Source organism: Pongo abelii, chromosome 20 (genome assembly GCF_028885655.2).
Source record: "Pongo abelii isolate AG06213 chromosome 20, NHGRI_mPonAbe1-v2.0_pri, whole genome shotgun sequence".
Taxonomy (NCBI): Eukaryota; Metazoa; Chordata; class Mammalia; order Primates; family Hominidae; genus Pongo; species Pongo abelii.
Genome location: NC_072005.2, coordinates 24131549 through 24147901, shown reverse-complemented (window position 1 = coordinate 24147901; position 16353 = coordinate 24131549). Strand labels below are relative to the sequence as shown.

Genomic DNA, 16353 nt, shown 5'->3' with positions numbered 1-16353 from the left:
TGTGTGTGTGTGAAACGGAGTCGTCCTCTGTCACCCAGGGTGGAGTGCAGTGGTGCAATCTCAGCTCACAGCAACTTCCACCTCCCGGGTTCAAGCAATTCTCTTGCCTCAGTCTCTTGAGTAGCAGGGATTACAGGCATCCACCATCAGGCCTGGCTAATTTTTGTATTTTTATTTGAGATGAAGTTTCATCATGTTGGTCAGGCTGGTCTTGAACTCCTGATCTCAGGTGCTCTACCTGCCTTGGCCTCCCAAAGTGGTGGAATTACAGGCATAAGCCACTGTGCTCAGACTTGCATGTTGATTTCTAATATAAAAATGAGATTTTTGAAGATTTTGGAGAAGAGACACATGTAAATTGCAAGCTAAGGCCTAACTATCACTACATATTAGGCAAAGGAAGTGGACATAAACTACGAACTTCAGCACATCTGTCATGCAGTAGTTTGCTGCTAGGTGGAAAAGATTTAGGTGCTTTGGTGGCAAAGAATGTTGAATTACAAAAATTCTAAAAGAAGAATTGGCTCAGCTTAAAGAGAAAAAAATGCTTGTTAATGCCTTGTTGCGCTAAAATCTGTTACACTGTGGCCTTTAATAATTATAAACATTTTTAATGGATTCTAGTTTGAACATTAAATTCAATAGGAAAAATAAATGCACAGATAAAAGACACAGGTCATTTCAGAGCTTCAATGTGTGAACCCATTTTCTCTACTTAGAGTTTTGTTCATTAGTGGTATGAGTTAGTAGGAGTATTGGTTGAATATAATTTGACTTCCCTTTATTCCATTACTTTTTGGTTTTAAAATTGAATGTGAAACCAGAAACCTACAGAATACAAATCTTGCTTGATGTGTGTATGTGCAATGTATATACTTGATAATAATTGATTATACATCATATTTATAAAAGAATTATTTTTACTGCTTTATGGAAACTTACTTTACGCTGATACTTTATGATTAAAAACAACAACAAAGCACTTCTCTAAATACACAAAATCAAAATTTTAACTTTTTTTAAAAGAGGTACATATATCTTCAGAAATAGGAGAGACACCCAGAAGATAAGGTAGGTGTTCTGAAGCACAAGGTGAACCACTTGAATGGGTTTTATTTTCAAACAATAAATTTTTAACAAAGAAAATGTCTGCATTGTGGGTGAAAAATTCTGAGTATCTTTTATACAAGATGAAATCCTGATTGATTACAGATGTATTACTAACTTTAAATGTCTTTTAATAAGTGCTTACATGCTATCTAGAATGCAGACTCCTACCTGGCAGATGCATTTAGATATAATATTCTAACTTCATTTGATTTCTGAGGAGGCTTGTATACTTTCCTCTATGATACACAAAAATAGATTTTTCAAGCCATTTTATTTTTTACTTTAGAGCTTTAAATTGTTCATTCAGTGGATTGTTTACAACGGTTTAATATCTCAAACAGGTTTTCTATAATTTGGTTAGTTAAATCTATATGTATTTGGTTAAAATATTCTACTTAAAAGTTTTAACCAATAGTAACTTAAAGGAGGCTTAACTTCTGCTTTTCTGAATTTGATTTGTATTTAAATTATAAAAATATGTTTTCTAAGAATATTTTGTGTTCAAAAGCTTATTAAGGTATGACAACTTAATTTTCCTAAGCACAATTCCATATCAGATTAAGTCTCCTCTTAGAAAAGAGAGTTTTTCACTACCAAATTTATCATTCCAGTGATGCTTTTTTGTTTTGTTTTTTTACATTTACAGATTTTTATTTATTCCATAAATATTTAAATATCTGCTTGTGAAGATTCTATCTTTACCACTAAGCCTACTGGTATCGCAAAGACAGACACTCTCTAATCTCATAGAGGATAGATCACATTGAAAGATAACATGAACCTATGAGGTAAAGTTTGGCTTTGTGTATGGGAGAGGATTGGAGGGTGCCGGGATGCAGGTCAAGGAAGGCATCCTGTGGAAGTGACATTTTAGCTAATATCTGAAGGACGGGTGACAGGAAGAAAAAGAATGCTTCAGAGAACAGCTGGTATAAAAGCCCTGAGGTGGAAAACGTGGATATGTCCAGGGAAGTGGGAGAAGTACAGTGTGTTTGGAAGAAAAGACAATGAATGAGGTGAAGGAGCGATAAAGTAGGCAGTGGCTAGAGCAGGCTTGTAAGAACTCTGGAAAGCGGTGAAAAGAGTTGGGCCAAAAAGTAGTGTGATGAGATTTGCTTGTTAAGCACTATTTTTATCCATAGTAGTAAATAGACCTGGTAGAAGGCAATAATGATTGGCCTTCTGTTTGGAAGATCAGTTAGAAGCTAGTTTATGAAAACTGAAAAGCAGTGGTGGCCTGAAGCATAGTGGTAGTAGAGATGGGAGCTCAGATGAATTTGATAGAGGATTAAGAGGCAGGAGAGGCTGGCTGATGAGATGGTGCGGGGAAGAGATAGGTGACTTCCTGATCTTGGATTTTATAGCTGGGTGGGTGGTGTGCCTGAGATTGGAATGCTGGATTAAGCAATGTATATGAACAGGGCATGTTCCTGACCAAGATTTATGTATATGTATTCCATGATTTTAGCTATTTCTCTACTTGTGTTTTAGTTGGTTAAAAATTATGTACCTAGCATGGATGAAGCATGAAAAGTACTTATGTGAGTTACTAGGTGCAGCACACCAACATGGCACACGTATACATATGTAACAAGCCTGCACATTGTGCACATGTACCCTAAAACTTAAAGTATAATAATAATAAAATTTAAAAAAAGTACTTATTTAACTGAGAAACCAATGTTATGTTCTTACCTATGAAAATAATTAAATGGCTTTCTACTATTCTTTTCCTTCTTCCAATTTATTGATACTAAAATGCAATGGAAAGATTTCTTGCAGATGGCCTGAGCTTTTGAATGATGTTCAGATGAGATGTACACCTAAATGTTAAGAGTATTGGAGTTTGTGTTGATTTAATAATGCTTTATTCATTTGACTTGTAAGCATAGAATTCATGAGAAGAGACTTTGAGTAGAAACCAAGAGAGCACTCTGTGATGGCTGAAGCCCATCAGAGCAGTTATGGCCTGATTTTTCAACTTATTTCTTAATTGAAGCCCCATAAAAACAAAAGTGGTCTTGTATTACCCTTAATGTCTTAGAGTTATATCAATATTTTGCTTCACCAGTAATCTGTGAAAATAAAGTTTATTTAGTAAACAAAAGTTGTTGTTTAGTATATGCTATAATCTTTACTAGATCTGTCAGTGCCAAAGAAAAACACTTATTTTACCTTTCTCACGAAGAATAAAACTAATTTCCACAGAGTGTTTGTCTAGCCAGCATTTAAATATTTCTGGTGATGACAGACTTGCTACCTATCCCTAAGCAGTCCTTGGGTTTCTACTGTATTAATTCATGTTTTTTTAAATGGAAAATGAAGTATTTTTGAAACAAAATAGACAGTGATGTGTTTCCTGCTGTGTTGGTACACACTAGAAGCTGGAATGCAGGCATGCTGTTCTGTGATTTATGCAACTCAGGGAGACAGTGTGCAATCTGGCCCCCAGAGAGTTCCATCAGGGCACCCTTCGAATACTCACTGAGTGGCCGTCTCCTACATTAAAATTTCTGCTCCTGAGAAAAAATTTGGTTGCACAACCATCCTCTTCTGTATGAGTTGAGGCACCATCTTATAAGACCATCTCACATGAAAGTCTTATTGGGACTCTCATTTTGTGTAATGCTTGTCTCTGATGTCACCCACATGACTCACCAAAATCTCAGGTGAGTCCCACTGTGTTCCAGAGATGGTTCGCTTTTATGGTATCAATCCTGACAGATGTAACCAGAACATCTCTTTAGGTCCCAGATAGCTTGGTTTCTTCATTTTAAGGAGAATGGATATTTCTGCACCACCAGAACCATAAATATCACTAGGGCAGACACTACAATTTATTCCAGTTCTGTATGGGATAATATAAACTGAATAGAAGGAATAAACCTTTAAAAAGCCCTCTCTACTCCTCACTTTTTAATCTTGAAATAGCTTGGTGATGAGATGCTGGGAAGAATACTTCTAAAACTATATGGTTAAGTATTTTCTTTGAAAATTTAAATCTTAAATTACTCTACAAATAACTCAGACTTTTTTGCCTCACTGTGACCTAAGCATATGTGTGCATTTAGTAGTCTAATTACGAGTTAGTTATAAATATATCTTACCAGATGATTACCTTGTGAATATCCAAAATTAAAATCAGTATGTTCAGAACTAATTTGTGGTGATGAATATATATAAGCCAACTTTTGAATAAGCAATTCATAGCTACTGATTTTGGAGAGTGCTGGATAGTGGTGACCATGTATGCTGTCTGTTGGGTGATGTATTCTTCCTTAAATATTTGTGTATTTGCACTGTTATAGTGTTGCTTCCTCAAGGCCTTGGTGTGTTACATTTTCTATGCTTTGGGTTATGGGCATGTCTTACATATGGCTGTCTTCTGGATATTTTAGACCATCTATTGTGGTGAGATTAAGTGAAGGAAAGTTGAATATATTTCCTGTGAAGTCCATGAGGAAATTAATGAAATGTTAATAAAGAAATACATGTTTGAAATTTGAGTTTACTTAAGAAGTAATTTGAGTTTACTTCAGAGAAATTAAAAATTGTATCAGGTAAGGCAGGCCATGCGTTGTGTCTTAAGGGTGTCTGTAATATGCCCATTCTTTGCATTCCCAAAGCCAGTGTCATCTTGTTCAGAATGTGAGATAGGGATATATGCTGTCAAATTACTTTTTCGACAGGAAAGTGGATGCTCTGCCTTGGAATGAGAGAGTGTGTGTGCATGTTCGGTCTTCTTGTGACAATAAGTGCTGAAAACAGGGTAGTCACTCATCTTCTCAGTTTCTCATTGATTTTGCTCCTTTTTTTAAGCAGCCCTAGATGTAGATGTGGTGAACACGGTGGTCTGTGTGTTCTGAAGCTTGCTTTGTGCCTCTGTTATTCTGTTCTGCACTGGAAAGCAGATGGTGTGTGGTCATGTGTTTTGTATTAAGATAAGAAAAGGAAATAAGTGTCAGTGTATTGGGGAAGTGGAGTGGTTAACACTGGTCAAATTCTTATGTTTAGAGATTATTTCATTATTATCTTTACAGTAAATGGAATTTCATAAGAGCTCATTTCTCCAGCTTGTCTCTAGGAAGTTTGGTAGTAGCTAGGGGCTGTCTCTTGTGTTTCTTCAGAAAACTAAATAAACAGAAATCAAGTCCTAAACACCAGAAACTATGACACGCTTATATTACAAATGAATCTGTCTAGAGTACTTTTTTTTTTTTTTTGAGTTGGAATCTCACTCTTGTCACCCAGACTGGAGTACAGTGGTGTGATCTCGGCTCACTGCAACATCCACCTCCTGAGTTCGAGCAATTGTCTTGCCTCAGCCTCCCCACTAGCTGGAATTACAGGTGCCCATCACCATGCCTGGCTAATTGTTGTATTTGTAGGAGAGATGCGGTTTCACCATGTTGGCCAGGCTGGTCTTGAACTCTTGACCTTAGGTGATCCACCCACCTTAGCCTCCCAGTGTGCTGAGATTACAGGTGTGTGCCACTGCTGTTGGCCTGTCTAGAATACTTTTAAATAATCTTTTAAGTTTAATCTAAAGCATTCAAATTGCAGACAAACTTTGGTGAAAAGCATTTCTTAGCCAGGTTTGCTTGTATTTGCACTGAATCAGATAAACCAGGGGTTAAGTGTTTCTATTTCTCTTCTACCTGCGCTAGACCTATTAATCCAAACACACTCATCATGATAGCAGTAGGAGCAGAAGCCTTAAGATCTGACAGTTATTGAGCACTAGCTACCAGGATCCTAATTTTTTTTACACATTATCTTTTTTATTCATCGGGAGGTGGAGGTTGCAGTGAAACAAGTTCGTGCCATTGCACTCCAGCCTGACAACGGAGCAAAACTCCATCTCAAAAAAACAAAAAATGAAAAAAGAAAGAAAGAAAAAGAGATGTAGATGTAATTATTATCCTGAAGATTAAGATGAGGGAATAGAGACCCAGAGAGGCGGCCAGCTATTAGAACTCAAACTGTTAGGTTTGTCTCCAGGACTGTGTTTCTTACCCCTGCCAGACTCCCTACCATAGAGACGTGATCCGCTCACCAAACAAACACTAACTGAAAACCTCCTGTGTGCAGAGTTCTCCCTATTAGGCACATCAAGGGAAAAGATGGTCAAACCAAGGGAAAAGTATAAGTGTGTCAGTTCAGGTTTCTGGTTTCCAGAAATAAATTACAGCTTACCTATTCAACAGCTCATTTTAGCTAATATTTGACCACAAAAGTTAGACCTTCCCTTCTGTGATGGTCAGGAATGGAGATTGGTGTTTTGTGGAGTAAGGGGCTTGCAGAGGTCGTGTTAGTACGTGAACTGACTGACGAGGATTTGTTTGCCCTTAAAAAGGGGGAGTTCAACAAGACACTAAAGCAGAACGCTGGCAGACTGAGGCCCAGTGGAAAAGTACGGTGGAAACCTGAAAAAATCCTGCCAAGGATGAAATTTTTAACATGTTCTCATTGGAAGGGATAGCATGTGGAAGGGAGGTGGTCTTCCACATGGGGGGAGATAGGCTGGAAGTGAAAAATGGTGGGCATGGATTCTACAATTCTGTTGGTCCTCTGTGTGGTGGGTAGTGGGGGTCTCTTATCTCTTGAAACCTTTCTTGTGGACACCTACTTTAATCTCACTGAAAGTGCCGAACCCTGTTCAAGGACTCATATGAAACCTACTTTTGAAGAGATTTGAAACTGTAAACTCATAAGTGTTTAGGAAGTTTAGTTTTGCTTTGGGTAGGGCTAGTGCCTTGAGAACAGGTCTATTGTTATTTTACATATCATAGAAAATCAAGGTTTTGCCTCAGAATTTGCACTGGGGTGATCCTAAGTGATCCTAAGTGGTTCATAACATGTGATATGAGTGAAGTAAGGGCAACAATTGAATTTACTTGATTACTAACCTAAAAATTTGTCCAAGATCAAATGTGATAGCTTCTGGAAGGTATTATTTCTTTGTTGTTTTGCTTTTTAAGCAGGAGGAGCCACATGTACTGGAGGACAGTGAGAGGAAGACCTTCTGTCTCCTTTGAGTGTGTTTGAGATAGGGTCACCAGTGTGTCTAGTTTCTTTTATAAGTGTGCCTGAGCAAGTTATGAAATTGGCAGGTCTCGCATTGTGGTAAACACTTAAGGGTCTGTTTTCTTCTATTTGTGGATAAGGACTATTTTGAAACTAGTAATAAATAGAGAATTGAAGTCACGCATGCTACCAGCTCAATTTTAACTGACTTATCTTCTGTATTTACTACTATTATTACTATTTTCATTGTTATTTTTCTTATGACATTGGGAGAGTTTCAGCAAAATAATAGTGGAAAGCAATATGGATTACTAGACCAGTATTCTGGCTCCTTTCTTGTCTCATCTGTTGAAGATCACTATCAGCAAGCTTGCATTGGGAACCATTTCTTGACACCTACACCTGGTACCAGGCCCTAGAACTGCAAAGATGGATATAATATGATTCCAGTTCTAAAATTCACCAGTGCTTTACAATCAGCAAGAATCAACTGGGACATGTGGAACCTTCTCTTTCCCCCTGGAATTCTCCTGTGTTTCTAGTAAAAAAGAAATCAGGCAAGTGGCAGATGGTAACTGATTTAAGGGCCATTAATGTTGTAATTAAACCTATGGGAGCCATCCAACATGGCATACCTGCCCCTGCTTTAATACCTAAGAATTGGCCACACATAGTTATTGATCTTAAAGACTGTTTCTTTCCTACTGCTTTACATAAATCGTACTGTGAAAAATTTGCCTTTACTGTACCACCTATCAATAATCAGGAGCCTGCAGCTCATTATCAATGGAAAGTACTTCCTCAGGGAATGCTGAATAGCCCTACCATCTGCAAGCTTTATGTTGGACAGATGCTTTCACCAGTTCGAGCTCAATTTCCCCAGGCCTATATTCTTCATTATATTGATATTAATTGCTGCCCCGACTGACAAAGAATTAATTGACTGTTATCAATTTTTGAGCCGCTGAGTTACAGAAGCTGGATTACACATTGCTCAGGATAAAATTCAACAGACACCTCCTGTTCGATATTTAGGAATGGCAGTTGATAAAGAATGTATTCAACCTCAAAATGTTCAGATTAGGAGAGATTCTTTGAAAACCTTAAATGATTTCCAAAAACTTTTGGGTAAGTGTTGGGAGCAAGCCCCCCAAAATCTGGCCATAAACTGGCCCCAAGACTGGCCATAAACAAAATCTCTGCAGCAATATAACATGTCCATAATGGCCCTAACACCCAAGCTGAAAAGTTGTGGGTTTACGGGAATGAGGGCAAGGAACACCTGGCCCACCCAGGGCGGAAAACCGCTTAAAGGCATTTTTAAGCCACAAACCAAAGCATGAGCGATCTGTGTCTTAAGGGCATCTTCCTGCTGCAATTAATTTGGCCCATCCCTTCGTTTTCCTTAAGGGATACCTTTAGTTAATTTAACGTCTATAGAAACAATGTTAATGACTGGTTTGCTGTTAATAAATACATAGGTAAATCTCTGTCCAGTGCTCTCAGCTCTGAAGGCTGTGAGACCCCTGATTTCCCACTTCACACCTCTATATTTCTGTGTGTGTGTGTCTTTAATTCCTCTAGCGCCACTGGGTTAGGGTCTCCCTGACCGAGCTGGTCTCAGCAAGTGGCGTCCATTCGTGGGGGCTCCAATCCAGGTCGAAGGGTCGCCAGAGCAATGGTTGGAATGGAAAACTAGCTGGAGGACACCCAAGTACTCTTAAAGCAATCCCCACGGTGTGAGTAAGAAGGGGAGCTAAGAAGCATCAGGGTAACAATGGGACAGGTATGGGGTCTGGTTCATTCCACCTTGGAACTTTTTCACACTGATGACAAGGAGGAACAAGAGTATAGCGAAGTAACAGAAGAGGTTACAGAGCACGTTTATTTGCCAGCTAAAGCTAAAGTAGCAAAGGAGAGGTTCATCCCTACACTTCTGCACCCCCTCCTTATTATTTTGAAGAAAATGACCCCCAGATCTTTATTTTCCAGAGGACACTGGGCAAAAAGTAGTTGCCCCAGTGACTGTTCGAGCAGCGCCTTGAGCGACAGCTCTTAGTTCTACTCAGGCAGGAATTCAGCAAGCTAGAAGAGAGGGTGACTTAGAGGCTTGGCAGTTCCCTGTTAGAATACACCCCCCCAGATCAACAGGGAAATATGATAGCTACATTTGAGCCTTTTCCTTCTAAATTACTCAAAGAATTAAAACAAGCAATAAGTTCTCCTTTTGTAATCGGACTGTTTTATGTTACTGTTTCCAGTAGAAAGATTCTTACTGACTAGGATGCTCTTACTCGAGCTTGTCTAACTCCTGCTTGGTTCTTACAATTTAAAACTTGGTGGGCAGATGAAGATTCCATTCAGGCTGCTCGCAATGCCCAGTCCCAACCTCAAATTAATATAGCTGCAGGACCACTTTTCGGGGTTGGCGGCTGGGCTGGTTTAGATGCACAACTGATCATGCAGGATGATGCCATAGAACAGCTTAGAGAAGTGTGCATTAGAGCTTGGGAAAAAATCACTTCAGGTGGGGAACATTACCCTTCCTTTAGTGCTATAAAACAGGGACCAAGGGAAAAACATGTTGATTTTATAGCTCGGTTACATGAGTCTCTTAAAAAGATGATTTCAGATTCAGCTGCTCAGGATATAGTGTTGCAGTTATTAGCTTTTGACAATGCTAATCCCAATTGCCAGGCTGCTCTGCAATCTATCAGAGGGAAAGCACATTTATTTGATTATATCAAGGCTTGTGATGAGATCGGAGGTAATCTGTCTAAAGCTACCTTGTTGGCACAGTCAATGGCAGGACTGAGACTGGACAAAGGAAATACTCCATTTTCTGGAGCTTGTTTTAACTATGGGAAGCATGGTCATACTAAAAAAGAATGTAGAAAAAATCAGCGAGTCAGGTCACCAGATAGGGGAAAAAGAAAACTGTTGAGCCTGAACTGTGTCCAAAATGTAAAAAAGGAAAACACTGGGCTAGTCAGTGTCACTCTAAGTTTGATAAAGAAGGGAAACTGATTTCGAGAAATGCCATGAGGGGCCCATCCCGGGCCCCCTTCTAAATTGGGGCATTTCCAGCTCAGGCCGTTCCCTCACCCCTGTACAATGTCTGTCCCCCTCCACAGCCGGTAGTGCTGCAGTAGATTTATGCTGCACAAAAGCTGTGAGCCTTCTGCCTGGGGAACCCCCCCAAAAGGTCCCAACAGGAGTTTGTGGACCCTTGACAGCAGGGACTATAGGATTACTTTTAGGAAGGTCTAGTTTAAGTTTAAAAGGAATACAAATACATACAGGAGTCATTGATTCAGATTACAATGGGGAAATTCAAATTGTTGTAATTACTTCTGTTCCCTGGAAAGCAGAGCCAGAAGAGCTCATAGCACAGCTTCTGATTGTGCCATATGTGGCAATGGGAAAAAGTGAAATTAAATGAACAGGAGGATTTGGAAGCACAAATAAACAAGGCAAAGTAGCTTAATGGGTAAATCAAATTACTGATAAACATCCTACCTGTGAAATAACTATTCAAGGAAAGAAATTTAAAGGTTTGGTAGATACAGGAGCGGACATTTCAATCATTTCTCTATAGCACTGGCCATCCATGTGGCCAATTCAACCCACTCAATTTAACATAGTTGGAGTTGGTAAGGCCCCTGAAGTATATCAAAGTATTTACATTTTGCATCGTGAAGGGCCCGATGGACAACCTGGGACTATTCAACCAATTATAACTTCTGTACCTATAAATTTATGGGGGAGAGATTTATTACAACAATGGGGAGCACAATTTCTAATTCCAGAACAATTATATAGCCCTCAAAATCAACATACAATGCATGAAATGAGGTATGTCCTTGGTATGGGACTAGAAAAAAATTTGCAAGGTGTGAAAGAACCGCTTCAAGTGGAAAAACAAAGTTCCCACCAAAAATCAGGAAATAATTTTTGATGGCGGCCATTGTTAGGCCTCCAGAACCTATATCTTTAAAATGGTTAACAGATGAGCCAATTTGGATGGAACAATGGCCGCTAAGTAAAGAAAAACTGGAGGCTTTAGAGAAATTAGTTGCTGAACAGTTAGAAAATGGGCACATAGCTCCAACATTTTCTCCTTGGAATTCTCCAGTTTTCCTAACTAGGAAAAAATCAAGAAAGTGGAGAATGTTAACTGACTTAAGAGCCATCAATTCAGTTACACAACCTATGGGAGCATTAAAGCCAGGATTGCCTTCTCTTGCTATAATTCCAAAAAATTGTCCTTTAATAGTCATAGATTTAAAAGACTGTTTCTTTACTATCCCTTTAGCTGAGCAAGACTGTGAATGGTTTGCATTTACAATTCCTGCAGTAAACAACCTGCAGCCTGCTAAGCATTTTCATTGTTTTAGAGATGGGTCTAGTAATGGTAAAGCTTCTTATTCTGGCTCAAAAAGTAAAGTTTTCCAGATGCCGTATACTTCAGCTCAAAAGGCAGAGCTTGTAGCTGTAATTGAGGTATTGACTGTTTTTGATATGCCTATTAATGTGATTTCTGATTCTTCATAAGTGCTTCATTCCACACAGTTAATTGAAAATGCTCAGTTACAATTTCATACAGAAGAACAACTGATGACAAAAACAAAAAAGGAGGCAAAATAGGGATTACAGGACAGCCCACAAAAAATTGAATCTAGCATTATTTGGTGAAGAGATCTGATTACAAAAAGTTGGGAAATAGGTAAAACAATAACTTGGGATAGAGGTGGTTATGCTTGTATTTCTCCAGGCAAAAATCAACAGCCAATTTGGATACCATCAAGACACCTGAAACCTTATCATGAGCCAGATGCCAAGGAAGAGATTCTGGGAGGATCCCGAGGACCCTTCTGTTGCAGCCATGTTGAGACTGACGCTGAGGAGGACCCCAGCTGTCATGAGCAACACCCGTCAAACACAGCCATCCACCTGGGGACAGATCAAGAAGATGTCACAGATGGCAGAAGAAAACCTGAGGAAAGTGGGATGAGGAAAACGGGACAACCAGTCACAAATAATAATTTAATGGTAGCTACGATAGCGGTTATCACCACTGCAGTGAGTATTCCTTCAATGAGGGCTGGTAATAATGCCTGGATGCAATCACTCTGACACAGTTACACATGCTTTCTGATCTCAGTATTTACCAAAATAACCTGCTCCTATAATTGAGGCATACTGCCCTCAAAAACCTATTTGTAAACAGGATTGGATCCAGTTAGAAAAAAGTGAACATACTTGTTTAGAAAGATTGTTTTGCAGAACAGGCAGAGGTGCTGCACAATGATTCCTATGGAATCATTATTAATTGGTCCCCTAAGGGGATGTTTAGCTTAAATTGCACCTCTCAGTCTATGTGCCACGGTCACACTATGTTCAGATGATCTGGACAAAATGGTCAGATGGTAGAAATGGTCATCTGGAACCATGTCAGTATAGTGGCACCTCAACCTCAAATGATATGGCCCACTCTAGGAGCTAAACATAAGGATTTGTGGAAGCTATTAAATGCTCTTAATATGATCAAAATTTGGGAAAGAATAAAAAAGCATCTAGAAGTACACTCTACAAACTTGTTTTTAGATATAGCAAAATTAAAAAAAAAAACAAACAAATATTTAAAGCATCCCAGGCACACCTGACCTTAATGCCAGGAACTGAAGTGCTTAAAGGAGCTGCAGAGAAATTAGCAGATAGTAACCCATTTAAATGGATAAAAACACTTGGAAGCTCTGTGATTTCAATGATGATTGTGCTTTTAATCTGTGTTGTCTTTGTATAGTCTGCAGATGCGGATCCTGGCTCCTGCGAGAAGTAGCTCACCGTGACAAAACTGCCCTTGCTTTTATCTCTTTGCTAATCAAAGGGAGACATGTGGGGAGCAAGCCTCCCAAAATCTGGCCATAAACTGGCCCCAAGACTGGCCATAAATAAAATCTCTGCAGCACTGTAACATGTCCATAATGGCCCTAACGCCCAAGCTGCAATGTTGTCGATTTACAGGAATGAGGGCAAGGATCACCTGGCCCACCCAGGGTGGAAAACTGCTTAAAGCATTCTTAAGCCACAAACAAAAGCCTGAGCAATCTGTCTCTTAAAGGCGTGTTCCTGCTGCAGTTAACTAGCCCAACCTATTCAATTAATTAGGCCCATCCCTTCGTTTCCCTTAAGGGATACTTTTAGTTAATTTAACATCTATAGAAACAATGTTAATGACTGGTTTGCTGTTAATAAATACGTGAGTAAATGTCTGTTCAGGGCTCTCAGCTCTGAAGGCTGTAAGACCCTTGATTTCCCACTTCACAGCTCTATATTTCTGTGTGTGTCTTTAATTCCTCTAGCGCCACTGGGTTAGGGTCTCCCCGACTGAACTGGTCTCGGCAGGTAACATTAATTATTTAAGACCTACTTTAGGCATTCCAACATATGTGCCAGCCAACTTGTTTTCTATGCTGCATGGAGATTCCAATCTCCACAGTCCCAGAACTTTGACCCCTGAGGCTTCATTGGAACTGCAATTCATAGAAGAATCCAAACTGCCCAGTTGTCTATGGTACAGCTGTCTCAGCCTTTTCAGCTTCTAGTTTTCGTTTCATTGCACTCCCCTACTGAGCTAATAGTTCAACATAATGATTTAGTAGAGTGGTGTTTTCTCCCTCATTCTGTGTCAAAACCTTTGTCTGTTTATCTGGACCAAATAGCCACCCTAATTGGACAAGCTCGGTGTAGAATAGCTAAAATTTCTGGATTTGATCCAAATTTAATTGTGGTTCATTTAAATGGGCTCGAAGTTCAGGCCGCTTTTCAACATTCCATACTGTAGCAAATTCACTTGGCTGATTTTATCGGCATTATTGACAATCATTATCCAAAAAACAAATTGTTTGAATTTATAAAAATGACTTATTGGGTGGTCCCTCGACTGACCAAACATCAGCCCATTCCTGAAGCCGTTACGGCGTTCACTGATGGCTCTAGTAACGGAAATGCTGGTTATGTGGGTCCTACAGAGAAGCTTATTTCTACCCCTTATACATCTGCTCAAAAGGCAGAGTTAATTGCTGTAATTACTGCCTTACAGGATTTCCCCCAACCTTTAAATATTGTCTCTGATTCTGCCTATGTTATACATGCCACTAAAAATATAGAAACCACTACTATTAAACATATTGATAATTCTGAATTGGCTTCATCTTCAAGTTTACAACAGGTGGTTCACCAACGTAGACACCCTTTCTATATTACACATATTAGATCTCATACCACTTTACCAGGACCCATGTCTGCTGGTAAACAAAAGTGTCAGGCCTCTGAGCCCGGGCCAGGCCATCGCATCTCCTGTGACTTGCATATATACATCCAGATGGCCTAAAGTAACTGAAGATCCACAAAAGAAGTAAAAATAGCCTTAACTGATGACATTCCACCATTGTGATTTGTTCCTGCCCCACCCTAACTGATCAATGTACTTTGTAGTCTCCCCCACCCTTAAGAAGGTTCTTTGTAATTCTCCCCACCCTTGAGAATGTACTTTGTGAGATCCACCCCTGCCCACCAGAGAACAACCCCCTTTGACTGTAATTTTCCATTACCTTCCCAAATCCTATAAAACGGCCCCACCCCATATCCCTTCGCTGACTCTCTTTTCGGACTCAGCCCACCTGCACCCAGGTGAAATAAACAGCCATGTTGCTCACACAAAGCCTGTTTGGTGGTCTCTTCACATGGACATGCATGAAAAAAAGGTAGATTGTTTGGTCTCTTTTGCAACCCAAGAAGCTCAGAAGTTCCATAATCTCACTCATGTCAATGCTGCTGGATTAAAAGATAAATTTGCTCTCACCTGGAAAGAGGCTAAGCTTATTGTCCACTGCTGCTCTCAGTGCCAAGTTTTTGTACTTCCAAATCAGGAACCTGGCATTAATCCCAGAGGCCTAACTCCTAATGATTTATGGCAAATGGATGTGACTGATGTTAGCTCCTTTGGCAGACTTTCATATGTACATGTTTCTGTAGACACCTTTTCAGGCTTTATTTGGGCTACTTGCCAAACAAGAGAAGGCATGGCCCATGTTAAAAGACATAAGTATTCTTGCTTTGCAGTTATGGGGCTTCCATATCAGATAAAAACAGACAATGCCCCTGGATATGTTAGTAAGGCTTTTGATTTATTTATGCAACAATGGGAAATTTCCCATATTACCAGAATCCCTTACAATCCTCAGGGACAGGCTGTTGTGGAACGGGCCAATCATGCCTTAAAAACTCAATTGTCCAAACAGTCTAAACAACAAAAGCATAATTTAACCACTCCCCACTCCCAATTACATTTAGCATTGTTTACTTTAAACTTTCTAAATGTTCCTAAAGACAATACTCTGACTGCAGCTGAAAGCCATTATACAGGCAAAAAAAGTTCTCCCTAAATGAAGGCATGCCAGTGTTATGGAAAGATTCCCAGACCAATACCTGGGAACCTGGAACAATTATAATGTGGGGAAGAGGGTATGCTTGTGTTTCACCAGGAGATCATCAATCCCCTGTCTGGGTGCCCACTTCATGTGAATACTGACAATGAAAACCACAGGGAAAAGAGGTCTGTGTCAGAGACCGCCCTCACACCTGGTGAGATCTGTGCCGACTCCTCAGAAACTGGCACACAAATCAAAATGGGTCTGGTTCAATCCTCCCGAATGGCAATGGAGACCCCTCTAACTAATCCCACTTCTCCTAAACCGAAAAATCTCACCATTTCTATTAGCCTAAAAATAACATCCCTCTGTTCTCTTCCTCCTTCAGCATTGGATCTCGCTTACAATAGTTTTTATTTATACTTTCTGTCTCACCAATTTCCCCTCACACTGACTTACCTGCTACACAAACTTATTCTTATTGGGCTTATGTGCCTTTTCCTCCACTTCTTTGACCTCTCACCTGGACGGATGCTCCTGCAGAAATCTATACTAACAATAGTGTGTGGATGCCTGGAGCTACAGATGACCATTGCCCCGCTCAACCAGGAGAAGGCGGCACTGCATTTAATGTTACTAGGGGTTATAAATACCCTCCTCTGTGCCTCAGACATGCACTTGGTTGTATCCATCTACAAACTCAATTCTGGGCTGCTTATCTTCCAGAGAGATTAGCTACAAGAGAACAGGAACATTTGGTCTCCGGCCTCTCCCTTTCTCC

General features: G+C 39.8%; 1 protein-coding gene across 7 annotated transcripts in view; it reads right to left on the bottom strand.

Annotated features, from left to right (window-relative positions):
* Positions 1–16353, bottom strand: part of LOC100455373 (zinc finger protein 254-like) — a 143089-nt gene that overhangs the window by 39301 nt on the left and 87435 nt on the right. The gene's annotated exons all lie outside the window — the stretch shown is intronic.